Raw genomic sequence first — 27178 nt, forward strand, 5'->3', positions numbered from 1 at the left:
AAGGTCAGAGCACGCCATTATATGACTAAACATTTTTAGCATTTTCTCTTCTGTTCTTTAGGTATGCTAGCACTATGTTTGATTTTTGGCTATCTCAACACATTAATTAGTTTTCTTTGAGGTCTCCACTTTTTCCTGGATAGTTACAGTATATTTTGAATATGTACAAGTAGTTGAAAATTATTCCTTCTACTTTACATTATTTTGATTTTGTCACCATTGAATTTCATGTGTGATCATGTGGTCATTTGGTTAGGTCCCTCTGAGCTTCCTCAGAGTCTTCTCTAGTCTTGATTGACCTAAATAATTATGTCATGTAAAATATTGCCACTTCTTTTCATTTCCATTCCCAGACCATAAATAATTATACTGAACAACACTGGTCCTAGTATGAAAATGTGGAGCACTCCATAGTTAACCTTAGGCCAAGACAAATATTGATCATGTTTTCCCACTTTATTTTCTCTCTCTTTACCTGTTTCTGATTACTGGAACTGAATATTACTTTGGTTATTAAGTTTCCTTAAAACACTCTTGTGAGGGGTTTTGTCAAAAGGCTCATTTGAGAGTTTAGATAAATTATGTAAACTAATTCATCTTTATTCACTATTTTGCTGGGGTGTCATGACGTTAAATTCACTAGCATATAGTGCTTTGAGATCTTCAGATGGAAGACCACCTACAAGTGCAAATTGTTAGTAAATAGGTGCAGAGTGCCATGCTGAGTTACAATATGATGCACCATCGTTGCGGAATGTGTTGCTGTAATTCATTCTGAATACTCACCCCACTACTGCCACAAGCCCCCATGGAACAACATGATAAACTGAACCTGTAGGCTTACACTGAAACATTACCCAGCAAACTTTTTAAGTACCACCCTCAAAAGCAGTAAAAATCAAGTATATGCAAGTGAGCACATGAGCACTGCTGTTATGCCTTTCATAAATATTCTAATTGTTGTATTCAATTTCTTATACGATGAAAGTGAAAATTAAGGATCGGTTTGCATACCAACAAGCTTTGTGACCGTATGCTTAAATTAGGATGCTTTCAGCTATGACTAACCACTACTCAACATTTAGAACAATTCTTATAATTAGTAGCTGAAAAGACCAACAAGTGACAGATAGAGGCTATTAGGAAGATGTTCTTTATTCATGTGTCTTAACACTGGTTTCAATTCAAAGGAAACTTTACTGAAGCTAACCTCGTGCAACTTTACACATTCCAGCTCCCTCACCGTGAAAGCTGAAATAATGTAGCCCTTGTCTACACAAGGAATTTTCCCCTGATTTCTGCCATTGATGGTAGGCATTGGCATAGCTGCACCAGTGTAAAGCCCTAGGAGACAGAGGGGTCAGTGCATTAGGTCCACCTAAACTGGTTCCAAGCAAAGATAAGTTACACTTGTACAAACAGCGGCTTTGCCTGCCAACAATAGTTATTTGTATTGATGTAGATCATTGGTCGGCAACCTCTGACACGCGGCTCGCCGGGTAAGCACCCTGGTCGCAGTTCACCGTCCCAGGCCAATAGGGGCGGCGGGAAGCGGCGCAGGCGAGGGATGTGCTGGCCGTGGCTTTCTACCGCCCCTATTGGCCTGGGACGGCGAACCACGGCCATTGGGGGCCGCGATCAGCCGAACCTGCTGCGTCAGCAGGTAAATAAACTGGCCCGGCCCACCAGGGTGCTTACCCTGGTGAGCCACATGCCAAAGGTTGCCATCCCCTGATGTAGATACATGGGTGTCTGGCCACCAAATGGCTATAATCCCCCTTAGGTTTAAATATAATCTCTGAATTTGATTCAATGAATGGTTGTGACACAAACAACATGGTGCCAGCAGAGAGGGGTGTAGCAGAAAAAGCAACCAACAGGAGGCTATGGGTGTATCCTTCTTACACCCTCCTGTTAGTTCCTTTCTCTGCCATAACCCATCTCTTCTGGTCCTCTGCATACAGGTTATACCAACTGGAGTATAAACTCCTCTCTCGAAGGGAAAGGAAAAAAGAAGGGCAAATAAGTCATGTTTGTCTATCAATTGGCTGCAATAATTAAAGAGAACAATGGGTATGTTAAAGTGTGTTAGATATGAAACAGGTCACGTTAGATATACCAGACTTTTCCTATCACTGCTTACAGACCCTCACCCAAGTATAAATCATTACCATTATATGGAAGTAGTTTTAGAGACAGAAAGCTTTGCATACTTACATTTTAATGGTTTGCTTTTAGTTACTTATCTGGAAACATAGCCTCCTTCTGATAAGCAATCCTAATCACAAGGATTATGAAAATACTTTTGCAAAGTAGTCCTTTGTTTGCATTCAAGTTTATCAGTTTATCCTTGAGCTTTCAAATTCAATTCCTCTTACATGTGCTGACTTTATTTTAAATGTTTAGAGGGAAATCTGAGCCCCATTCACTTCAACAGGGTCACGATTTTATCCCTAGAATGTTGGCTGCTTAAATCATTTAATTTTTCTTGCAGAACAGGTTGATGCCAAAATGAAGCACTGATGTGGATAGACTTATAGCCATACCTCCCGGCACTGTGATCTCTTATCTCATAAGCTAAACAGGGCCAAAATGTGGATAGGAAACCTACAACCTCAATGATGCAGCTATGACGCAGACTATTCTTCCCCCTGTGTCAGTACTAACAAGTGTCCCACACTGGTGTTACTGTGCTACTGCAGGTGCAAATGTGTAGATAAAGTCCTAATCACATATGGTCATTAAAGACTTCATGGGACTTTTTGCAACTGTAGGGGTTTAAGTGTTTTAGCCAAATTCAAACTCTAGCAATTACATTTTGTCTTCCTAAATTTTTCCTGCAGTTTCAATTGGAAGTGATCTCTCTCTGTTATTATATAACTCTTTGAAAAGCACTTTGGGATCCTTTGGCTAGAAAAGGTGTAAAACAGTGAGATATTGAAATCATGTATACTACAGTCTTTTTGTTTGGTCCATTCCTCTCTTACCATCACTTTACACTAAATTAGGCAGTACATTAAATGCTAACTGTTTCACAAAAGACAACTCTTGCATGCTGCAATGCTTGAATAAAAACAGATGAACAGAAACAGACTTCCTTTTATTCATGTTATCTGAAGGAAATCTAGGTCTCTGCAGATGAATGTCATAATATAAAACTCTAGGGGCAAACACTGAACTTAACAACAACATATTTATTTTGCAAAGGTTGTTGTAAGATTTGTTTTTGTGTTTTTTCTTGTACACCGAGATCCTTGGGTATTTTAAGCCATGGGCTCTTGCTTTTTAAGATAATCGGTCGCATATACAATGAGTTGCAAATCATGTACTCATTAGTCTGCAGTCCTGACTGGAGAGAGGAAGGAAGAAGCCCTATCTACTTGGAGACTCCTTACACAATCTGAAGAGCTTGTTTTTCTTTTCACATAGAAGCAAACTAACTCTGGGCAGTAACTGAACCGTCAAATGTTACAGGCATCTTAAAATAGTACCTGGTAGTGAAAGTTAGTGGAAAAAAAATATGCACCTGCCTCCAACTTGTGGAGCTATTACTTTCACTTCTTACATTATCTTTTAAAACAGAAGAAATGCTATATATAAAATTTCTCACCAATACTTTCCACTCTTTCTACCACGCAAAGCAAGGCACAAGACAACATGCCTCATAGCTGTCCATGGGAGGCAGAAAGTCTTATTTATTTCATGTTGTTTTTCTAACATCAGGCTCACAGCAAGCTGCACATTTAGACAGTACCCTCACTACACAAATACCATACAGAGAGAGCCACCAAAGTCGCTGGAGCACCTGCCGAGTAAGAGTAGGCAGCCTCGGTGCCTCCTCTTTTGCCTACTCTCTACTCCTACCTCCCAGTTCCTATTTGCATGGAGCTCAACAGAGGACGTGTCTGGTAAGACTGCACCACAGAGGGGAGAGAACAGACTAATGGGAGGTACCAAGGGGAAGAAGGAGCTGCTCGGAGGACTCGGGGACTATTGGCCAAGCTAAGAGTGAGTGGGACAGGAGCTACTGGAGGGAGCTATGGAAAGGTTAGGAGTTAATAGGGAAACAGAATGTGAGTGGGGATGATGGGGGATTTTAATGGGTTGAATGAGGCTCAGGAGCCAATGGAAAGACAGGGTGGGAACTGGAACTGATGCATAGAAGGGGCTAATGGGGCTAACTCCTCCAGGTTCACTCCAATAACTCCCTCCAGCTCCTTCCTGCACAGCAACTGCACCTCCTTTAGACCTATATTTACCTGCCACTATGCCAACCCCTCCCTTTAATTCTGAGGGGTGCCAGGAATAAGGACCTGCCTTCTCACAATTGCTCAGCGGAACCAATCCTGTGAGGGAAATCAGTTATTTGTTTCCACTGGAAGTCAAATAAGTTGTTACCTTTCATCAGCTCTAACTGCACAAAGCTTAAAAAAGTAGAAATTTGTGCCTAAATGCAAATTGTTTTGGAATATGCAAATTAACTAATTAAATAACGTGCATAAGATGTCACATGGAACTCCTTGAAACTTGGCAGCTGTGCACTCTAGCAAGGGAAATCTGTAACAACATCTCTAACAATTATTATTAGAGGATGCACAAATGGTACAAGGAAGATGGAAATATGTTCAAAATATAAAGTAGGGAGATGAAACAGTCTAAAAAGGAAAAAAAAAAAAAAAAAAAAAGGAAAAAGGGCTTATGTAGGCATCACATGTTTTAGCCATACAATAGCCTCGGCGTCAACAGTGTGACCTTGTAGTGTGTTTTTTTTGTTAAGAAAGATTCTCAACAGCAAATATTAACAGGACCTCTATGATGAGTATCATACAGCAGGAATGGCATTATACAACTGCCAGTTACAATTTAACCTTGCCTTGAACAGGTCAAAAAACTGCACTAAGCAACTGTTCTGCTGCCCAGTTTTCCTTATCCCAAAGTGCTCCATTTCCCAGCATCCAGGCAGCAAAGTTTAGGGAAAGAGTGCATTATAAAGATCAAGGAACTATTGAATCCCATACCTCCACTCAGACTTGTAAGATTAAAGATCTCTTCACATCTAAGACCTGAACTTCTGTTTCTTAACATTATTTTCTGTTAGTCAGAGAGTGAGGCTGTAATTTTAAATCACACAGAAAGTAAACTGCACTTTCCCTTCACCCACATGAGGATGACAAAGGAAGGATGGAGGAAGAAAAACAAAAGCTAAATTTTGCAGGATATCAGACCCAAACTGTTTATGAAATCTCATCTTTTAACGGTTCTTATTTTTTTAAGAGAGCCCTGGCTTTTCTAAGCAGCAAACAATTTATTTGTGCTGCATATTGTAATTTGTAAAACAGGGATGTTAATTCCAAATGGATATAAAATTCACACAGAATTAAAAGATTGCATTGAAAAATAAGACAGTTTAGAGAATTCTGAATCCCTCGCAACACTATGGCTTGGAAATCTGTCGGTACACCTGAATGTTTTGGGGCCTGAGTGCCATTTGTTGCACTGTCACTTTAAAGGAGGCTCAGAGAGCATGAGGATTAGTTAACACATCATTCAATGTACAACTAGTTCACAGATGGATAACCTAGTAGTAGAACACAAGCAGAAGTTCAAATGGTGAGTTTGTGAGACTCTTCAGAAAAATCGCTGAGGCAAAGGAAGGGGTGGCCTCTTCCAAGGGAGTTAAAATGAGGCAATGCCTGGATTCTAATCCAGAGAGGGTCTATTCCAGGGGTCGGCAACCTTTGGCACATGGCTCGCCAGGGTAAGCACCCTGGCGGGGCGGGCCGGTTTGTTTACCTGCCGCATCCGCAGGTTCGGCCAATCGCGGCTTCCACTGGCCGCAGTTCACCGTCCCAGGCCAATGGGGGCGGTGGGAAGCGGCGGCAGAAAGCGGCGGCAGAAAGCGGTGGCCAGTACATCCCTCAGCCCGCACCGCTTCCCGCAGCCCCCATTGGCCTGGAATGGTGAACCGCAGCCAGTGGGAGCTGTGATCGGCCGAACCTGTAGACGCGGCAGGTAAGCAAACTGGCCCGGCCCACCAGGGTGCTTACCCTGGCGAGCCGTGTGCCAAAGGTTTCCGATCCCTGGTCCATTCACAGCCACTATAAATATTTCTGACCTCAAGGTCATAACTTATATATGCAGTATTGTATTTGAGAAAATACTTCCTGGCCACTATGTGTTCCTCAATTTCAATATTACTTAAAGACATATGCAACATTTCTTAAATCCCCAGGAGATCAATAGTGGTTTTGCATGTCATACTGTACACAGGTGCAGTAGCAAAGCACTGATCTTATTTTGAATTCTCTCTTGAGGATTATGGGTCTTCAACAACTCCAAAAATAAGGAACTATGTTTATCAAGCTGGGTAACCAAAAAGAGGCACGCAGAATTAGGAAACACTTCTGGAAATATTAATCTTGTATAACAAAAGCAAAAATGACTCAAGATGTCAAGGAGGATGCGGTACACCCACCATAACTTCCCCTAAGATTCCCCTATTTTGTTTTGTAATAGGTAGCAATGAGCTACTGAAGAAAACAGTAGTTTGGATAATAAGGAACAGAGACACCATAAAGTTTAACAAGACACTGAGTAAAACACACGAAGAAGAGAGATACATTCAAGACCTTGGGCCTGACTACTGATATTAAGAGGATGCAACTCCACTAACTTGGCCCAGTTGCTTACGCTAGCTAGACACCAGAATATGAAGGCGTATCAATTGGTGGGATTCTGCTGTATTTTACTTAGGGATCTTGCACACTGATGATACCCTACCCCATGTTCAGAAATCATCTAAACGAAAGGGTTTATAATCACGCTTGTTCATAGTGGATTTACTCAGTGCTTAATTTGTGCCAGGGCTGAACCCCAACACCACTAGGCTTGGAAGTTCACAGCCCCGGCACCTCTGGGCATGCTGCATCAGTTAAGAACGTAAAAGAATTGCTTGAGCCAGGGCACCTCTTTCATTACAAATTAAGTATTGGATTTACTGCATTCATAGTAACCATTTTGATGCATACGAGCTACTGCTTCAAGCAGAACAAAGCAGATTCATGCCGATAAAGGATTGCACATTTGTTAGGAAAGTTGCATTGTTCCCGTGGAAGTGGGACAGTAAAATGTTTGATACACAAAGGGCAGGATAAATCCATATGTCCCTACAAAAATACTTTTCAAGCAGAGACCATTTTTGTTTGCATGGGTCTCTCTTTTTTGATGTTGCTTCTGTCCCAGAGATCAGAACAAGCTTTTAGCAATCTACAGTGAGTTGATTCTCCTAAAGCTGTTTGTTTATGTTTTAGTCCCTGGCATGTTACCAGAAATGTTCTTATCTTGCCCTTATTTCAAAAAGCAAATATGTACAAGAGAATGCAGCAAATTCTGTTTCACAATTTCCCATTTAAATGAATTTGAAAAGGTTGGTTTAATTAAATCACTATGTACTTGCAACTTGTGCACTCTTGTTTTGAGTCCCAACACTTACAGATAAAACTGGAGCTGGGCTTCAAAGAAGTCCCTCACTTCCAACCCCACCTCAAGCTACGTTCTATTACGCCTAATGCAGTAGGATTTTTTTAATATGTCAAAATGCACAATATTGGAGCTCACCTTATCCACATTGGAAATTAATTTAAAGTTATCTGCTTAGCATTTTTTGCAATTTCTCCAAAAGCCCAATTCAACAGTATGGATCTATGTCACCAAGGCATCGTAGCTACTAATAATCTAGCCACACAGCTCCCAAAGGCAGGGACACTTGATTTTTTAAATTTGGATGATGCCACTTTTATTTCCATTAGTGTTTGGAATAGAGTCCTTGATGATTCAGAGTCCGAATTTCACTTTCGGATCTTTTAAGGCATCTGTTCTCATCTCAGTCTGAGGAATAACAGTGTATTTCCTACTAACAAAAATTTACTAGGATAGTGTAAACCACAGCATTATTCCATCTAAATCCCAAGGAAACAGATCAATCTCCTCTCCCATTAAGGATGGTCTCTCCAGACAAGTTCTGAGGGACATTTGTAGAACGTTGTGTAGTGAGCTCAGAGCTACCAGTGTCCACACTGTACTTATTGTGTGGAGTTATTCATGGGTTTTTAGGTCAGAAGGGATCATTCCAATCATCTGGCCTGACCTCCTACTTAACATATGACAAACACAGAATTTTACCCAGTGATTCATGCTTCCAGCCCAATAACATATGGTTGAAATATAGTCTATTGTAATTTAAAAACTCCAAGTGATGGATAATTCACCACATCACTTGGTAAACTCTTCCAATTTTTCATTACCCTCACTGTTAAAATTTTGTATCTGATTTCCAGTTTGAACTTTGCTAGCTTCAACTTCCACCCATTGGATCTTGTTATGGCTTTGTATGCTAGATTAAAGAGCCCGCTAACATTAGATCTCTTCTTCCTGCACTGGTACCTCTAGATCATAATTAAATCATCTCAAACTTCTTTTTAATAAACTAAATAGTTTAAATGACTTCCTTTAATCTTTCACTGTAAGATTCAGAGATTCCATGGCCAGAAGGGTTGTCTAGTCTGACCTCCTGTATAACAGGGGTCGGCAACGTTCGGCACGCAGCTCGCCAGGGTAAGCACCCTGGCGGGCCGGGCAAGCACCCTGGCGGGCCGGGCCAGTTTTATTTACCTGCTGACGCGGCAGGTTCGGCCGATCGCGGCCCCATGGGGGCGGCGAGAAGCGGCGCGGGTGAGCCATGTGCTGGCCGCGGCTTCTCGCCGCTCCCATTGGCCCGGGACGGCAAACCGCGGCCAGTGGGGGCCGCGATCGGCCGAACCTGCTGCGTCAGCAGGTAAATAAAACTGGCCCGGCCCGCCAGGGTAAGCCGCGTGCCAAACGTTGCCGACCCCTGCCGTAGAACTTCCCCAACAAAATTCCTAGGGTCTCGCTTTTAGAAAAACATCTAATCTTGATTTTAAAATTCCCAGTAATGGAGAATCTACCATGATCTTTGGTAAATTGTTCTAATGGTTAATTACTGCCACTGCTAGAAATTTTCCCCTCATTTCCAGTCTGAAATTGTTTAGCTTCAGCTTTCTCTACTAGATTGAAGAGCCAATTTTTAAATATTTGTTCTCCATGTAGACATTCATAGACTGTAATCAAGTCACCCCTTAACCTTCTATTTATTGAGATAAATAAACTGAGCTCTTTGAGTCTATAACTATAAAGCATGTTTGCTAATCCTTTATAATCATTCTTGTGGCTCTTCTCTGACCCCACTTCAATTTATCAACATCCTTCTTGAATTCTGGTCACCAGAATTGAACACAGTATTCGCGCAGCGGTCACACCAATGCTAAATACAGAGGTAAAATAACCCAGAATCATAGAAATATAGGGCTGGAAGGGACCTTGAGAAGTCATTTAGTCCAGCCTTCTGCACGGAGGCAGAACCAAGTAAACCTCTCTACTTCTACTCAAAATTCCCATATTTATGCATCCAAGGATGACATTAGTCTTTTTGGCCACAGCATCACTCTGGAAGCTCATGTTCAGCTAATCATCCACCACCAGCCCCAAATCTTTTTGAGAGTCACTGCTTTCCATCCTGTAAATACGGCCTACATTTTTTGATGATAAAAGTATACATTTACCCTGCTTTATTAAAATGCATATTGTTTGCAAGGCATGTTATTCAGATCATAAATCATTATTGTAGTAATGTCTCCTTCTAGATTTCAGCTGTTGGACAATAAGAATAGAACCCCAAGAATAACAAGTAATTATGGAGGCCAGCTCTAACTAGTGATTTGTCAGGAAGGATGGTCTTGCCACTGGACTGGAAATCAGGAGACATGGCTTGTGGGGCAAAATACAGCACATAAATCCATGCTTAAGTCAATTCTCACTTCAACTGTGTAGCCCAACTTTAAGGCTGGGATATCAATCAAAAACAAGCAGCAACCCTACTCGGCAACAAACTACCCTGCTGTCTCAAAGCCAATCAGAAGCGACCCCTTCCAGCTCCACACCAGTATAACGCAACCAGGAAGTGATTTCAAGCAAACTTTATGCAAATCAAGCATCGTAGGGGTGAAACGAGCAGTCAATTGAAAAGCGCCGTAAGTGGCATCCAACATAAGTCGGGCATCATAAGTCTGAGGACTCCCTGTATATAACTAACATCCCACATGAGAAAGGGGAGTCTTTCCAAGAGTCATAGAAGGCCAAGGCAAATGTCCAGGGTGCAGCAAGAAGGCCACAGTAGCTTGGAAGTGGGGTAGTCTCTGATGACTCAAGAGAGATCCTGGAGCCATGTCAGAGCTCTTGACAGGGGAGGTGCAGAAAGGCAAAAATGAAGGTGGAAATTGAGCAAATATTCTACTGTTGGCATGTGTTGCAGAGTGCAGGGATGGAGAGAGGGCAATATGGGAGATGAAGAGAGCTCCAAAACTGCCTACTAAGCATTTCATAGCCTCATTCAGAGGTATAACTGAGGTGATCAAAGTGCATGCAAGAGGCCAAATAAGTCTTATGACTATCCTCTCCCTGTAATTACAAAGTAAAAACAGAGCTTAACTGGGGAGGGGGGTATATTAATCTACCATTCAATCGCACTACTTCCTTGTGCTTGTATTTATTTATTATTTAGTTCTCAATGTCAAAGCTTGAGTATTGGAAGTTTAAACCTAAACCTTTAATGGATTTAGTTACCATTCTGACCGCTCATGTTTTGCTTATGCATATAAGAACTATCCTCACTCCAGCTGTCCATATCTACACTTCTAGATATAGACAAGAGCCAACAAGTTTTTATATGTATTTTTCTTAATTTATTGAAGTGTTTTGGATATAGATCAACTTTCCTTGCTCAATGTTTATTCAAATGTGACCAGTCTTGAAATAGGAATTGCATGAAATTTAATAAACAGATTAGAAAGTAGACTGGTTTCACTGCAGATTGTGTAACTAGCAGAAAATGTTTACTCCTTCCCAAATTTGGTCTGATTAATGTCACAGGATGGATTAACTTTCAAATAACATTATTGCAAGATGTGCAGGGTTGCATGGATCATATCAGGCACTAGGAACATTTAAACACTAGAACAGGGGTCGGCAACCTTTGGCACACAACTCTCCAGGGTAAGCACCCTGGTGAGCCGGGCTGGTTTGTTTACCTGCCGCGTCCACAGGTTTGGCCGATCGCGGCTCCCACTGGCTGCGGTTCGCCACTCCGGGCCAATGGGGGCTATGCAAAGCCGCAGCCAGCACATCCTCCGGCCCACACTGCTTCCCACCGCCCCCATTGGCCTGGAGAGGTGAACCGCGACCACTGGGAGCCGCGATCGGCTGAACCTGCGGACGCGGCAGGTAAACAAACCGGCCTGGCCCGGCCCACCAGGGGGCTTACCCTGGCAGGCCGCAGGTTGCCAATCCCTGCCATAGTGGCAGGCTCAGAAAGGTTCGCTCTATGGAGCAGGAAGTTATTAGCTGAACGAAGACACAACTGGTATTTCCTCACTCATCTTCCTAACAGTCCCATAAACATGTTGAACTGGAGGGATGGCAGGATAGTACTATGTGGAACGCCAGCAGCGAGACATTGGAACAAATGAGCAATTGCAAAATATTAGCTTCTGATATCATCAGAGAGAAAAGGACTGAGTCATTTAAGAGCAGCTCTGTCTACCGCTGCTGGTGACCACAGATATGTATCTACACCAGTGTTTCCCAAACTTGGGACGCCGCTTGTGTAGGGAAAGCCACTGGCAGGCCAGGCCAGTTTGTTTACCTGCCGCGTTCACAGGTTCGGCCCATCGCGGCTCCCACTGGCCGCGGTTCACTGCTCCAGGCCAATGGGAGCTGCTGGAAGCGGCAGCCAATACGTCCCTCGGCCCATGCGCTGCCAGCAGCTCCCATTGGCCTAGAGCAGCGAACCGCGGCCAGTGGGAGCCGTGATGGGCCGAACCTGCGGACACGGCAGGTAAACAAACCGGCCCGGCCCGCCAGGGGCTTTCCCTACACAAGCGGCGTCCCAAGTTTGGGAAACACTGATCTACACCATCTGATGATCAGTACTGGAGGCAGCTGACTGATCTAATAAATCAGCATGAACACCTGATTTTCATCTATCACCAATAGGAGATCAAACAACAGAGTCTGCTTATAATATCCAGGCCTAAAACTGAACTGACTGGTGATAACTTCCACACTAGGTATTGTGACACTACACCCCATATTCTTCATAGAAATATTGTTATAATATGATTATAGCATAACTCTGATTTCTTTTGTGCAAGATAAGGCATGTGAGATATCATTGGAAAGGTTATGATTTGCTGAATATGATTATCCTATTTGTATGCATGTATCATTTTTGTATCTAAAGTTAGGAATATTGACTATACATCTGTACTACAAAAGTGTTTGCACCTTGGGAACGCCCACCAGACAGAATGCAATCAGTCTGGCCAGCTAGCTGGGGACAAGTCAATAGACCAGTAGAGAGAACAATAGCATCTTTGAAGATGCTACTCTCCCACCTTCCTGGGATGCTACAAACAACCTTTGATTCATGGCTGCTTTGACACTGGGTACTGGACTCCATGATAGAATACCAGTATTTTTCCACTGAGAGTGGGGAGGGAGAGGGGGGGGGGGGGGGGGGGAGACCAAGGATTCCCTGGAAAACACTGGAAAACAAAGGACTCCCACCATACGTAAAACCTATTTAAGGCAGGGGAGGGACATAATCAGGGGTTTGTTCTTCATTGATCCCACCCCCAGGATGACTGCTGTGAACATCTCAGAAACAAAGACAAAGGGGGGGGGGGAAGAGAGAGACTGAATCCACGCTGGAAGAGGTGTCTGGTCTGTGAAAGAAATACCTGGAGTTTAAAGCTGCAAACAAGAGCAGTTTGCCTTCAAGAACATCTGCCTAAAACAACATTTAGGGTGAGAAATTACTACTTTTCTTTAGTATGAGAGGGGTAGTCTGGATCTGTAAAAAGCAACAGAGAGTCCTGTGGCACCTTTAAGACTAACAGGTGTATTGGAGCATAAGCTTTCGTGGGTGAATGCCCACTTCATATCCGACGAAAGCTTATGCTCCAATACATCTGTTAGTCTTAAAGGTGCCACTGGACTCTCTGTTGCTTTTTACTTTTCTTTAGTATCTTAAGCTTAATTTGCGTATTTGTTTCATTTGATAGGTAATCTGCTTTGATCTGTTTGTTAATCCTTATAATCACTTTAAATCTATCTTTTGTAGTTAATAAACTTGATTTTGTTTTCTCTTAAACCAGTTTGTGGAATTCATAACTGGGGGGGGGGAGGGGCGCGAAAAGCTGTGCATATCTTCCTCCACATTGAGGGAGGGAGCGAATTTTATGAGCTTATGCTATACGGTTCTCTGTGCCGCGCAAAGTGATACAATTTGGGCTTTACACTCCAGAGGGGTGTGCACTTGAGTGCTGGGCGGTTCCTTAGCTGAGCTTTCCCATGCAAAACTGATCTCAGCATGTGTGTGAAATTGCAGCTGGGTGTGTCCCTACCTGTGTGTGGGCTGGAAGGGGGCTTGAGAGCCTGTCACAGCAGCACAGTGTAAAGAGAATGGAGGAATAAATAAGAGCAGCTGCTTCTAAGCCCAAGAAAGGGCACAGTGCTGTGGCTGGATCCTATTCCACAATGTAATAACAGCAGGAAATTATTTTTTCCTCTGGCTGAGAGCTTAGTGTAGAAGAGGCTTCTTATTTCCAAAAAATTACCACCAGGATAACCAAGCATGTGTAGAATTAAATTGTCCAGTAAATGAAATATTTACCTTCCAAATTACATTTTCCCCATTCATTTCATTGTAAGGGGCAACATGGAGCTAAGTGTCAGCATTTCAAAACTCAGATAGATTGTCAGGGGTGGGAAATATTATTGCCCAGCAAGAATATGAATAAGATATTCCTTCTTCCCCTTGGCCAAAATATGAGTCCACACACAACACACATAAAACAGAACGCAAACCCTATATATTAATATTTAAAAAAAAACATTTTTTGTAATGTATATGGATCCCAAATCCAAACTGAAAGCAACAATTCATTCTTTCTGTGGCTGTAGAAAGGAATCTGGCCAGGGAGCCCACATAACAGAAGATGAAGAAGGAGCTCATCACTGAATTCAACAAAAACCAATCTGTACATTATTTAGATCAAATCATCAATGCACCCTCGCCTAGATACAAGAAGAAAGCATTATAAATAGATAATTTTAAAATAAGGGGCACTAGCAAAACTCCAAGGCTTAAATATTACCATCAGCAGGGCCGGCTCTAGGCACCAGAAAAGCAAGCAGTTGCTTGGGGCGGCAAATTTGCAGGGGCGCAAGAATCCAGCATGGGAGCTGAGAACCAACAGGGGGCCCTGGGAGCTGTAGTTCCTTGGTTAGCTCCCTGCCTATAGAGCCAGCCCTGGAGCAGGGAAAGAACTACATTTCCCAGCATTCCCTTGGCCGCAATTAACAGGAAAGGGAGGGGGAAGGAGTGGAACTGAAACCTCATGCTGCAGCTTGCTGTGAATGGTAGGGACAGGTTTTTTGCCGCCCCCCACCCCAGCCCTGGACTATCCGCCGCCCACACCCCCTGCTGCCCCAGCTCTGGCCCCCACCTGCACCCCCCTGCTGCCCCAGCCTTGGGCTCTCCCCCCACCCGCATCTCCTGCCACCCCAGCCCTGTGCTATTCTCCCGCCCTCACACCCGCACCTCCTGCCGCCCCAGCCCTGGGCTCTCCCCCAAAGAAAGAATTGGGTGGACTAAATGGACCGTGCACCCTCTATCTGAAGCCTAGCAAGGGAGATCCCACTAGAATTTAAAATGAAAAGTAAGGGAGGGGAGGCTCTACTAGGATCTGGGCAGCTTTAGTTAGATACAGTACCAGGCACGTAGGAGGATTTCCACTTCTGAGCCATGGAAGCAGAAATTGACTTTTCCTTTCCAGATTTAGCTAATATTCAGAAAGGGAATCCAGCACCTGCCTTCCAGATTTGAACACCCTCAAAATTCAGGAGTGCTCAAGCTCAATTTGGGCAGCTGTTACTTCATTTCTCCCAAATCAAATATACTGATCCACTGTAACTTGCTGTAGAAAAAGTAGAATACATTGAGCAAGAAATGCTTCCCAGTGATTATTAGGACTGGAATTGCTATTTTCAACAGCCATTTTTTTTTTTTTTTTTTTTTTAGTTTTAGTTGTTTAAAAGGAAGACAGTAATATTGCATTGGCAAATTCCCCATAGAAACAAAGAATGGAACAAAAGAATAATAAAGGCACCTCAACTTTTCCTCATTTATGTAGGACAGTCTTATAATATGCATCCAAATATCCTTCAATCACACAAGCTGAAAATTGTTCCACTTTACTGCAGTTCTGTAACCATATGGGACCAATCCTGTCTGTGTTCTGTGCACATCCAAAATTCCTGCTGAATGACCCGCCCTGGGAGCGAGTTACCAGTGACCCAGGGCTGGGGCAGCAGGAGGGTGCAATGGGGGGGCAGGGGGAAGCAGCCAAAAATTTTTTGCTTGGAGCAGCAAAAAACCTAGAGCCGTCCCTGACCATCAGCCTATGTTATGGCTCAAAAGTGAGCGCACAGCACATCCTACCTACTTATGTAGGGTGTCTGCTTGCTTCTTCTCCGTTGGAAGGGATATCTGGATATTTACAAGTCCAAACTGACAATGTAGCAGTACAGATTAAATGCAGTAAAGAGGATTTTATATCCTTGAAGAGTCCATGCTTAAGGGCCTGTTTTTCAGAGGAACAGAGCAAATGAAGTCGATGAGAGATGCTTGTGCTCAACACCTCTGAAAAATCAGCCTTAATGAAGCACATAAGGAGAGCAAGTATAAACTAGAAGGACAAGAGGCACCCTTTATTTAGAGCAGGGATTGGCAACCTTTGGCACGCGGCCCGTCAGGGTAAGCCCCTGGCGGGCCAGGACAGTTTGTTTACCTGCAGCATCTGCAGATTTGGCCGATCGCAGCTCCCACTAGCCACGGGTCACTGTCCCAGGCCAATGGGGGCTGCAGGAAGTGGCGCGGGCCAAGGGATGGAGAACCACGGCCAGTGGGAGCTGTGATCAGCCGAACCTGCAGACGCTGCAGGTAAATAAATCGTCCCGGCCCGCCAGGGACTTTCCCTGGCAAGCCGCAGGCCAAAGGTTGCCAATCCCTGATTTAGAGAATGACAATATTGCTGATGTGAAGGTAACCCTAAAACAATCTTTCTTCTCCTATAATATCTATAGATATTTTTTAAAAATTAAAATAAAAAGCAAAATCACAAGATGTATTTTTGCACCCTGATCACTTAATAACTGTTATTTAACTATAGTGACAAAATAATGGATTATTTCACAATTTAAGGACACACACACACCTTAATTGTTTTAAGTTTCGCTATTCCTCAGAAGCGTTAAAAAAATTAAATCTGTGGATATTTAACACTGTAAACCAGAGGTCGTCAACCTTTCAGAAGTGGTGTGCCGAGTCTTCATTTATTCACTCTAATTTAAGGTTTCGCGTGCCAGTAATACATTTTAACATTTTTAGAAGGTCTCTTTCTATAAGTCTATAATATATAACTAAACTATTGTTGTATGTAAAGTAAATAAGGTTTTTAAAATGTTTAAGAAGCTTCATTTAAAATTAAATTAAAATGCAGCACCCCCTGGACCGGTGGCCAGGACCTGAGCAGTGTGAGTGCCACTGAAAATCAGCTCGCGTGCCGCCTTTGTCATGCGTGCCATAGGTTGCCTACCCCTGCTGTAAACTCAACTGCCTAGATTAGTTATGGACAAAGATGCACTGTAACCTCAACTGTCTAGATTTGTTATGGACAAATCAAAACCTGTTAACTTCACATCAAGATACATAATTACCCTCAAGTGATCAGTCTACTGTAGCTGGCATTAACAGACATACAAAGCAATATCCTTTTTTAAGACATCTCTGTGGTACACCACAGCACACAGGCATAAATCTCCTCAAACATTTCAAGAATGTTTCAAATATGTTCATTGTCATTTTCATTTTACATGATGTATCAATCCTCAGTTGTGTCACTTTCAGAATTAAAAAAAAAAAAAAAAAAAAGGTAAAAATTCCCAGAATTTGAAATATGGGTTTTAAAAATTGACTTAAACTGGTAAATTTTTAAAGATAGCTTTGTTTGATGGATATAAACTTTTTTTTGAGAGAGAGAATTAATAATTCTAGGAAATAAGCAAAGTAATAGTAAAGACTTGCTTTATATCAGTGCAGCGTGTACACATGAAGGGTTATCCCTTGCATATACATATACATTGCATATGTCTTTAAGTAATATTGAAATTGAGGAACACATATCAGTGGCCAGGAAGAATTTTCTCAAATACAATACTTGCTTATATAAGTTATGACCTCGAGGTTAGAAATATTTATTGTGGCTGTGAATAGACCTGGGACGCCAAACCGCGGCCAGTGGGAGATATGATAAAGATCTATAAAATCATGACTGGTATGGAGAAAGTAAACAAGGAAGTGTTATTTACTCCTTCTCATAACACAAGGATTAGGGGTCACCAAATGAAATTAATAAGCAGCAGGTTTAAAACAAACAAAAGGAAGTATTTCTTTTCACAATGCACAGTCAACCTGTGGAACTCTTTGCCAGAGGATGTCTTGAAGGCCAAGACTATGGCAGGGTTAAAAAAAAACTAGATAAATTCAGGAGGATAGATCCATCAATGGCTATTTGTCAGGATGGGCAGAGATGGTGCCCCCAGCCTCTCTTTGCCAGAAGCTGTGAATGGGAGACAGGGGATGGATCACTTGATGATTACCTGTTCAGTTCATTCCCTCTGGGGAAGCTGGCATTGGCCACTGTCGGAAGACAGGTTACTGGGCTAAATGGACCTTTAGTCTGACCCAGTAAAGCCATTCTTATGTAAAACACTCCTTTAGTCTTTGTTTTGTTTAGACAATTTTAATCAGTTTCTCTTTCTGTTCATGTACTAAGGCCCAATCCTGCAGAGACTGATGCCTAGTCTGTACTTATAAGTTTTGCTGCCATAGCTATGTCGGTTACAGGTGTGAGTATTTTCCAGCACAGCTATCCCAGCAAAAGCCCTAGCTGTCATCTCAGCAAAAAAGTGCTTCTACTGATGTAGCTTATTTTGCTTTGGCAACTTTTGACAGTAGAAGCTGCATCTAACTAGGATGATTTGCCAGTACAGCTATGGACATGGCCTTATGCACATGCCTAGCTTCACCCAGGTGAGAAGTTCTACAGATCTGGGTTCTCAACAATGCAGGGGGTTATTTAAATCCCCAGCTCCTGAAGAAGAAAATCAGAAGGGTTTTATTTTTTAGTGAAATGTTAATTTCACAGAAAAATAGTTTCTCTTTGACTATTATACAGCAGTGAAGAATAGAAGAAAATGAGAACATGGAGAGGTGGCAGCATACCTCCTGGAGGTCTGAGGAAAACAGGAGCAACTTCCACTTAAAGGCAAAAAAAGGAATAGTGGAAATTAAGAGCATTGTAGCATGTTTCATCCTCCTTCGGTAAACCATGCCTCCCTTTGATCTACAAAAGCAGAGTAGACGAAGCTGCTACCAAGAAAGAGGCTCTGTGACTGCATGTGGTGCTGAAGAACAAGAATCGGGAGTCTGCTCCTAAACTTTTAGCTTGCCACACAAGAGTGAGAAGCTGAGACTGATAAAGCCTGACATCCTAGTAACAGACCAATAATTCAACAGATTGCACTGAAGTTGTTATGACATACATAAGGCCTGAAGGGATGGCACCAGCCTGCCAACACTTACTGCATAGTCATTGCTGCAAAACTTCAGATGCTTCTAAGAAGCTACTTTTAAGGGGAAGAGGGAAATAAATCAGCTAGGGGTAGACTAAAACTACAGCATTATACAAAAGTAGCACTGTTGGAAAAATTCTGGAAAAATGGAATACTTACCAGCAACAAGCTTTCCTCCATCATCACCCTTTACACCTAGTCTACATTATAACCCTGATCTTATTTACATTGAAGACAAGGACATATTCCCATTGACTTTAGTGTTCAAATCCTAAAGCAGTAATCTCACGAGGAGCATTACTTGCCTGAGCAAGTTGACTGGGTAATTATCTTATCTGGGCAGCATTCAAGTAAGGGAAATTTCATTAGTTAGTTGGAAACTGGTTGCTTGCATACCTAAATGCAAAAGATGCTGGGAAAAAAACCTAGCACTGAATCTGATCCAGGTATAGTAATAATTAACTTGACTGACGTGAGAGGTAATACAACTAATCCTTTATTAGTTTACTGTTCACTGGACAAAGAGGGGACAACTTTCAAATGCATAAATGCCAGTGCCTAACACCTATTGACTTTCAATGGGAGGAGGTAGAGACTGTTATCTGTGCCTGTAAAAATCTCCTCAGACTGTTTAATCAACAGTGTCTTAATTTTAAAGAACGAAAAAAACCCTACCGCTTCTCTCAGACCATAAGAGTGTTTTAACACTCCAAGAAATTTAAATTTCCACCAAAGCAATATGGCCACTGAAAAATTATCTTATATTCCAATACTTTTTTCTTTTCACAGTCCTTGCAAATCAACATTATGGCTGCTGAATTTGTTTTCAGGTGACAATTTACAAGTGATTATCTTATCATATATATGATAAGCTATTTTATAATATTTTTCCTATAACTACAAACGATAATGGCAATGAAACCCTAAGATTTTCCCATCTATTCATTCTGACATTTGAGCTACCCCATCATAGTCATACTGGATGCTGAGTGAGAAAATAATAAATCATTAAGAAGTATCTGAGGTAGGAGTCCCACAATTTAATACACTGCAATATGCCAATCATAAAGGTGATCATTTCTAGTTCTGAGTGCATTGGAAGTTGCTTTACTATGCAGGGTGATACAAGTGACTGACATGCATTAAAATAAGGGAACTAGTAGATGCCCTTGACTTCAGTGGACATTGTAGGTAGTAGCACTTCTGAAAAATTAGGCCCTTTCTATTTAGGAGACTGTAAAGGGGCTTGGGAGGGCTAAGGCCTTCTCTTCACAAAAAAACTGCACAGGTTTTAACCAAAGCCAGTTTTGTTACGCTAGTGCAGGGGTTGGCAACGTTCGGCACGCGACTCGCCAGGGTAAGCACCCTGGCGGGCCGGGCCAGTTTTATTTACCTGCTGACACGGCAGGTTCGGCCGATCGTGGCCCCCACTGGCCGCGGTTCGCCGTCCCGAGCCAATGGGGGCGGCGAGAAGCGGCGCGGGCGGGCGAGCGATGTGCTGGCCGCGGCTTCTCGCCGCTCCCATTCGCCCAGGACGGCGAACCGCGGCCAGTGGGGGCCGGGATCGGCCGAACCTGTCGCGTCAGCAGGTAAATAAAACTGGCCCGGCCAGCCAGGGTGCTTGCCCTGGCGAGCCGGGTGCCAAACGTTGCTGACCCCTGCACTAGTGTACACCTGTGTGAGTGCTCTTTTTCTAGTTTAAACAAAGCTTAGTTTGGTTTATCTAAAGTTGATTAGGAATCGGTTTAAGTTAAACCAAAATAAAGCCACTTCTAACCTAAATAAGAGTCCACATAGGGGTTTGCACTTGTTTAGCTAAATCCATTTAAAAACTGATTTCTGTTAAATTGGTTCTAACTTTCTCACGTAGATAAGGTTTAACTTTAGTCACCCAAGCCTGAAAATTTTAGCCTAAGGGTACGTCTTCACTACCCACCATATCGGCGGGTAGCAATCGATTTATCCGGGATCGATATATCGCGTCTTGTTAAGACGCGATAAATCGATCCCCGAACGTGCTCACCGTCGACTCTGGAACTCCACCAGAGCGAGCGGCGGTAGCACAGTCGACGGGGGAGCCGCGGTCGTCGATCCCGCGCCGTGTGGACCCCAGGTAATTCGATCCAAGATACTTCGACTTCAGCTACGCTATTCGCGTAGCTGAAGTTGCATATCTTGGATCGATCCCCCTCCCAGTGTAGACCAGCCCTAAGTGACTTATCAAAGTCCCACAAGAGGACCCAGTCCCATGCCTTCAGCCACAAGATCATGCTTCATCTCTAAGATCTATTGATGAAACCTGCTATGAAGGGGTCAAGTATTATTATTACCTGGCCAAAAGTCAAGATATATGATTGGCAAAGTTCAGCAAGTACCCAGAAAATTGTACTGTACCACAACTAAATACAAATTCCCTTTAAAACCCATCCTACAATTATTTTAAAGAGCATTCATTTTGTAGTTAACCTAAAACAAGGTAGCATTCACACTAACAAAACAGATGCTGATCAACAATATAAAATGCATTAAAAACCCATCAGGGAGAGGGCTGGATGTGGGGAAGAGAAATGCTTATGGTGGAGTGCCCAAGAAATGAAGTAAAATTTGTTTGTCCTGCGGTATATTACAACAGGAGATTTGATAGCACCAGATTACCAATTAGTTTGTGGGTGGGAAGGGAGATGCCATGTTTGCCAACTGCTGTGTGTCCAATGCTCACAACTGCATGATTTGCTTAAACAAATATAATCTGATTATTACATTTGTCAGTTTATTTACACTTCAACCCAGTCATCATCACTTGGCTTTCAAATGTTGCTCCAGCCACATAGATTTCCCAGCAGTCACAGTGAAGCCTATAACACGAGTATTAGCCATTGGTTTTCCGCTTACGTGTTCCTAAGCAAATCAATCACCAAACCTGTTGTTTGAAAAGGATCTGACAGGGTTTGATACTGGAGGGACAAGAGGAAGCCAGTGTCCTGGTTTAATAACCAAGTACTAGTGAGTAGCTTTGCTGGTGCACTGCGCATATGAGAGTCCCGAGGGAAATCAAGCAAAGGGAAATCCCATCCATTACAGAAGAGGACCTGAGGTTTCCCCCCTTCACTACAACTCCCATTGTCACATCCCTCCACCTTCCCTCAGTGCACCCCATGCCACTACTCCCTCATCTCTTTAAGTGTCCCCTCCCCCACCTTCCCCAATGCACACAGTGCCCAGCCCCACAATGCACCCAGTGCCCACCCTCCCCACCTTCCCTCAAAGCACCCAGTGCCCACCCTCCCCACCTTCCCCTCAGTCAGTGTACCGTGTCCACCCTCCCCCACCTTCCCTCAAAGCACCCAGTGCCCACCCTCCCCCACCACCCCTCAACGCACCCAGTGCCCACCCTCCCCCCCCACCGCCCCTCAACGCACCCAGTGCCCATCCTCTCCCACCCCCACCTTCCCTCAACGCACCCAGTGCCCATCCTCTCCCACCCCCACCTTCCCTCAATGCACCCAGTGCCCACCCTCTCCCACCCCCACCTTCCCTCAATGCACCCAGTGCCCATCCTCTCCCACCCCCACCTTCCCTCAACGCACCCAGTGCCCACCCTCCCCCCCCACACCGCCCCTCAACGCACCCAGTGCCCCCCCTCCCCCCCACACCGCCCCTCAACGCACCCAGTGCCCCCCCTCCCCCCCACACCACCCCTCAACGCACCCAGTGCCCCCCCACACCGCCCCTCAACGCACCCAGTGCCCCCCCCCACACCGCCCCTCAACGCACCCAGTGCCCCCCCCACACCGCCCCTCAACGCACCCAGTGCCCATCCTCTCCCACCCCCACCTTCCCTCAATGCACCCAGTGCCCACCCTCTCCCACCCCCACCTTCCCTCAACGCACCCAGTGCCCCCCTCCCCCCCACACCGCCCCTCAACGCACCCAGTGCCCCCCCTCCCCCCCACACCGCCCCTCAACGCACCCAGTGCCCCCCCACACCGCCCCTCAACGCACCCAGTGCCCCCCCCCACACCGCCCCTCAACGCACCCAGTGCCCATCCTCTCCCACCCCCACCTTCCCTCAACGCACCCAGTGCCCACCCTCCCCCCCACACCGCCCCTCAACGCACCCAGTGCCCCCCTCCCCCCCACACCGCCCCTCAACGCACCCAGTGGCCCCCTCCCCCCCACACCACCCCTCAACGCACCCAGTGCCCCCCTCCCCCCCACACCACCCCTCAACGCACCCAGTGCCCACCCTCTCCCACCCCCACCTTCCCTCAACGCACCCAGTGCCCACCCTCTCCCACCCCCACCTTCCCTCAACGCACCCAGTGCCCACCCTCCCCCGCCCACTCCCCTCCCCACGTTTACCCCGTCGGCCAGTGCACCCCACAGTCCCTCCTCCTCCCCCCGGGTCTGGCCTTCAGCTTCACGGGGCAGGAGCAGGGCCCGCTCCCCTGGCCCCTCGTGTGTCCGTACCGCCCCTCGCTGCCTGCCCGCGCCCGAGGCAGCTGCTCTCTTACCTGCTGCGGTGTCCCGGGCTCCGCTCCCCGCCTCCTCCCCAGCGGCTCCGGCAGCAGCTTCCTCGCAGACACTGGCAGCCGCCGCCGCCACTCGCAGGGGAGGAGCCCAGCCAGCGCCGGGGCTTCCAGGAGCCCCCGCCGTGAGTGAGGGGGAAGTGGAGCCGCCGGAGTGTCCCGAAGAGCAGGGAAATCCCAGTGCACCGGCAGGGAAATCCCACTCTGGGCTAGCCGCTTCCCAGTTTACCTTCGGGGCGGGGACAGCCTGGCGTGTCGGGAAAGTTTGATACCAATAAAAGGAGATCAATCCGATTCCGAAGCCGTCCGCGCGTCAGTTAGCAATGGACAGTCAGTGACTGCAGGCTGGAAAAGTTGGTGCCAAGCAGCCTGCTGGTTATAATTAGGCTTGGCGGAATTCAGGCTTTATTTTTATATCCTTTCAAAGGCTAATATCGATGTTTATGTTTAAGCATTGTTTACTGCTTTGTGTCCATTTAAAATGTTGCACTTGCAGGAAATGGGCGGGGGGCGGGAGGTCAGACAATCATTATTTAATGACAGGCGTTGAGATTCGTGAAGATGAAGCTTTATAACATCAAGTGTCAAAATATACAGTGAAGATCCTAAAATCAAATTATTAGACCTTCTCAAGCAGCATTTTCCCTCCTTTGCCAGCAAATCTGTACATTTCTGTTATCAATGGAAATTTTTTGTTGTTGTTGTTGTTGGTTTGCGTGCGTATGGCGAGATCTACTTTTATAGACATTTACCAATAAAAGTCTAATCCTTCCAAGTAATGCTGGTAAAAGAAAATAATGTAGTAATATGATTATAAAGATCACTAACGAAAAACATTAACAAACACTAATGTGACCTCAATACATATCAAAGTTAATAATGTTTTTGTTTGTAAAAAAGCCACCTTTGTTTCTAATAGTTGTAGTAAAAATAGACAAGTGTAACCATGCATAGCATTTCTGTAGTATTCTTCGGGCCTCAGGGTATGTCTACACTATGGCCCCACTACAGCTCTCGCTGTAGTACCATTGTGTAGACACTTCCTAAATCAATGGAAGGGGTTTTTCCATCAAGGTAATGAATCCATTTCTCTGAGAGGCAGTAGTTAGGTGGACTAAAGAATTCTTCAGTAGACCTAGCCACGCCTACAGCAATGGTTAGGTCAACCTTACTACTTTGAAATTTTTCAGTCCTTCTGAGCAGCATAGGTAGGTCGATCCAATTTTTAAGGGTAGACTAGGCCTCTTTCTCACTTTCCCTACCCCTTGGGTAGATTTTCATCAGGGAAAAATGGATGTAATGTACTATCATTCTAATCTGATAACACTTAACAGTTGCTTTGCTCTAGTGTAAGTCACTATGCAAGGTACAGGGCAAGGGGGAATCAGGCACTGTATCTTCGGTGGAAATACAGATGCTAACTAAGGGCTTGTCTAAAGTAGGGAAATTTGCGCTGGTGTAACTTGGTGCAAATGACTAATGTAAACACACTACCCCAGTGCTAAGCAGGGCTTGTGTAATGAATCTACGGTGGAGGTTTTGCAACATAGCTACATCAGTGCAAAAAACCCTCTTGTAACAACAGTGCCCAAGCCCCCAATCCTGTAAACAGAGATGGGAGTAGTGCCACTGAACTCTGTGGCCCAGCCAGATCTGGATAGGCAGACCCTTGGTGCATGCACTGGGTTCCATGTGAATCCAACTGCAGGATCGGGGCAATGAGATTACTCCCATGAGTATGGTTACTCATCACATGTCTAAGCATGTTTGATCAAGGCCAAACTTAACTTGGGCCCTGATCGTGCAAGATACAGTTGCATAGGCAGACCTACCCACCATGCATAGCCCCACTGAAGTATCAGGGCCGCAATGCAAGTTTGGGGGGCATGGATCAGTGTTCATGTCACACTCCTTGTCAGTACCCAGCCTAGGCCAGGGGAGTTAATGAGCCAACCAGCAAACCAAATTTGGTGACGAATCCTGGTCACATGCCACCTGAAGCACATTGCGCATATGCTAAGAAGAATGCAAGTTCAAGGTGTATATCGCTGAGCTCTGGTATTCATTTAAGTCATTAATGGCTCAAAGGGAAGAGTGTCATGCCACTTCAATAGGTGTCTCCCAATCAAGTGCTAACCTGGCCAACCTTGCTAAGCTTATGCAAGCAGAAGGGAATGGCTCCAAAGGAAGTTACCTCAGCATCAAAAATTAACTGTGTATCCTTGCCAAAAATGAAGAAACAATTTTTTGCCATTTTCACTATAGGTGTGATATTTTTCATCACTCTCTTTCTAACTTATCAAAATTTAAAAACCAAAAAAATCCCATATTTGTTTCAGGTATTCAATAGCTTCTGGAACAAAAGCCATGTGCCCTTGATAAACCTGTTCTGTTGGTTCTGAACACACCCCAAATATATTATATCTAGGCTTCATTAGATTTTTACTGATAAATGTGGGAAACATCAATTTCACTGTACACACACACAAAGCTGATGAAAAAGTATTTTCATTGATAATCAAACTGTACAGATAGACAAAGGGAGAAAAATGCTGCTTCAGAACTTATTACAATCAAAATCACAGTGATTTAGACTTTCGGATTAGACTTGTTACAAATGGACTAGTGAAGGAATAGTAAAAATGGGTATGATTTGTTGATTTTATATTTATTTTGTACATTTTAACATAAGATGTTAACAATTTGAGTTTTTAATAGTTTATAAAGCTTTAACTTTGACTTGCAACATCTACTGTCATTGAATAATTGTCTGACACCCCTCCATAATTTCCCACAGCTGTGAAAATTTAAATTGATAAAAATAAAAAAATGCTTAAAAATGTACATCGACATTATCCATCAGAATGATAAAAAATAAAAATTGAGTTCTGCCAAGTCTAATTCTATTTGTTGTGTATACATTTGTATAGTATTATATTACAGCCAAGACAGCCAAACTACAAATGTGTTGCAAGGCCACTAATGGAGAGGTGATCTTTCTGTTAACCAGCAAACTAGTTGACCTATCAAATTTCCATGACAGGACTCAACAGGATTCCAGAGATGTGACAAGAGAAAGTTATAAAACAAGAAATAAAGCACTTGTGCAAACTGGCCATTAAAGCAAAGAGGGTTTTGCCTTTTGGTGAAAAATGGGAACAAAAAGAAACTAGTACTGGAAATTATTATAGACCCAAGTAGAGCAAGCAGGTAAACCACGAGCTGTATATGCAAGGAGGCCTAGACTGAGGCTAAAACACTAATTATAGGATATTTTCAATAGAGATAAACAATGATCAGAATAAGAAATGTGGAATTTCTAAAGAAGGTGAATATTACTGGAGATTGCATGGCATTATTTTGTGCTGGTTGCTGCACCTGCTTCTGTGTGACTAATTCTCAAAGTTATATCCATTGTATATTATACCATCAGCACAGTTCATAGGTGTATGCCATTCTATAATTAATTATTTGTCCTCTACAAATGTGCAGTGTGTATGTTTGCTATAAGAACAGTAGTAAAGGTGCATTATGTGCCTCAGTGGAAATATGATAAAATGATAACAGAATACCTGAATGACAAATAAAGGATTATCACACACCAGCTGACATGGAGCTGGAACGAAAGCCTCATCTCCACAGCAATGTTTTTTGTTCCCTCCTGCATCATTTGCTGAAGCTTTCCCAAAGCAAAGAGGTATTTGGGGAGGTAAGTGATGTCTGCTCTTCAGTTCCAGACAAGTTCTGTGGCTCTAGTGACTCATCCATCACCAGAATCTACTTTCCAAAGAACCTTTCCTGTATTTGCTCTATTTGTG

At 43.9% G+C, this 27178-nt stretch overlaps 1 protein-coding gene across 2 annotated transcripts in view; it reads right to left on the minus strand.

Moving 5' to 3' along the window:
- MCTP2 (multiple C2 and transmembrane domain containing 2) overlaps positions 1 to 23558 on the minus strand; it is a 170439-nt gene extending 146881 nt beyond the window's left edge. The window contains exon 1 of one of the 2 annotated variants that reach the window (XM_054042597.1): positions 23346 to 23558. The gene's annotated coding sequence lies outside the window, so the exon portion shown is untranslated. The remainder of the gene's footprint in view (positions 1 to 23345) is intronic. The other variant, XM_054042595.1, reaches the window with a different exon arrangement.
- Between the last annotated feature and the right edge of the window lie 3620 nt (positions 23559 to 27178).

The sequence above is a fragment of the Malaclemys terrapin genome, chromosome 10 (genome assembly GCF_027887155.1).
Source record: "Malaclemys terrapin pileata isolate rMalTer1 chromosome 10, rMalTer1.hap1, whole genome shotgun sequence".
NCBI lineage: Eukaryota > Metazoa > Chordata > Testudines > Emydidae > Malaclemys > Malaclemys terrapin.